The sequence below is a fragment of the Dipodomys ordii genome, unplaced genomic scaffold (genome assembly GCF_000151885.1).
Source record: "Dipodomys ordii isolate 6190 unplaced genomic scaffold, Dord_2.0 Scaffold179, whole genome shotgun sequence".
NCBI lineage: Eukaryota > Metazoa > Chordata > Mammalia > Rodentia > Heteromyidae > Dipodomys > Dipodomys ordii.
The window spans coordinates 1,188,454-1,190,487 of NW_012267395.1; positions in this window are offsets into that span (position 1 = coordinate 1,188,454).

Below are 2,034 nucleotides of genomic sequence, written 5' to 3' on the forward strand. Positions count from 1 at the left end.
GCCGTCGGACCTGCGCGCCACTCCCACCGGGTTGAGGCCCTCCCCTCGGTCCCCGTCCCGGCCGCCCCGCCCGCCTGCTGGCGGCGCCGCCGCTGGGAATTCACCTTAGTCCCGCCCTCCCAATAGGACCCGCAGGCGCGCCCGGCCGGCGACCCGCCAGGGGCGGGGCCAGAGGAAGAGGGCGGGCCTGGGTCAGCACTTGCGCAGTCAGACCCTGACGAAGGCCGGAAACAGCTGCAGCCCAACTCCACCGCTCCCCGTGGCTTTGCTCGTACTTCCGGGGCTGCTCTAGGAATCAGGGAGGACTTTACGATCTATAGTCAGCCTGGGGGAAACAGCGCCAGAGATCTGAGTTCCTGATCTTTCTTTTTTCCGGTCCTGGGCTTGAACTCAGGGCCTGGGCACTGTCACTGAGCCCCTGTGCTCAAGGCTAGCACTCTAGCACTTGAGCCACAGCTCCAACTCCGTGTATGTGGCACTGAAGAATCGAACCCAGGGCTTCATGCAAGCTAGGCAAGCGCTCTACCACTGAGCCACCTTCCCAGCCCTCCTGATCATTTTCGACAGAACTTAACCCTGCCACTCAGGATCTGTGGTGGTCGGCCCGACCGGATGTGAGTTGTACCTCACATCACACAGTCACACATACTGATGTTCCAATAAACCAGGGTCTAAGGCCGCTTGGGCCTGACGCGGTGGCCGCAGCTATAATCGGAGAACTAGGAGGCTCAGGAGTGTAAAGGCCTCAGGGCAGTCTGGGGTGCATACAGAGCAAAACAGCTAACTCAAAAAGGAAGAAAAAATTATCAAGGCCTGGGAAGGTGGCTTCATGGTAGAATGCTTGCCTAGCAAGCAGGAAGCCCACGGTTCAATTCCTCAATATCACACACTGAAAAAGCCAGAAGTGGTGCTGTGGCTCAAGTGGTAGAGCACTCACCTTGAGCAAAAGTCTTGTGCCCAGATGAGGATCCCCAAAGACCACCAAGGAGCCGATTCCGATGCAAGAAGGCTGGAGCTGGACTTACCACCGTCACCAACACAGCGGGTCAGAGTTGAAAGCCCCGACCTTTCTTTTAGCAGGGTTTTTATAGGACATAGGGTTGAGGTTAGGGGTTCCTAGCTTGTCAGTTACGTGATTGGTTAGCATTTAGTAAGTCTTGTAACAATCTTATTGGCTAGCATGTGCGGGCTAAGTGGCTAAGCAGCCAACTATGCTAACTATGCTATCTTAAAAAACATCTGGAGCTTCAGGTGCTTTCCTTTTTTTTTTTTGTCAGTTGTGGGGCTTGAACTCTGGGCCTGGGCCTGCCCCTCAGCTCTTCAGCTCAAGGCTGGTCAAGGCGAGCGCTCTACCACTTGAGCCACAGAGCCACTTCTGGTTTTCTGGTGGTTTATTGTAGATAAGAGTCTCACAGAGTTTCCGGCCCTGGCTGGCTTTGAACCATGATTCTCAGATCCTCCTCAAAAGCTGGGATGACAGGCGTAGCCACCGACACCCGGCTTTGCACAATTTTTTTAGGTGATCTCAATTATACTACGGGGCTTAAGTCCACTAAAGACAGACTGGCGACGCAAGCCGATTCTGGTACTAATTTGGCACTAGTGTTACCAGAAAGTGGAAACTGAGCCCCGCTAGTCTGGTAGAGTGCGGGTTCCGGGAACGGTGAGCGGGGCACCTCCAGCCAGCCACCCCTCCTGAGCGCCAGTGCCCGGCGCCACACAGGCCCAGGCTGGGCGAGAAGGCCGCGGGGGCGCCTGGCTGCGGGTAGGAGCGCAGCCGCCGGATGGGGAGGAGGCTCTGCGGGGTCCTCTGCACGCCTGGCTCCGGCGGCCGCAGTGGACCCTCCCGGGGCCCTGAGGCTGGCGGCTCTCCACGACCCGGAGGGGGCGTCTGCGTGTCGCTCGAGGGCCAGGCGGCTGCGTCCGGGAACCAGTGACCCAACACTCAGGGCCCGAGGTGGGCCTGACCCGGTCCTGGCGACCGTAGCCTGGAATCAGCTCACGTAGCCTGAGCGTGGGCCTAGCCTCCGCCCC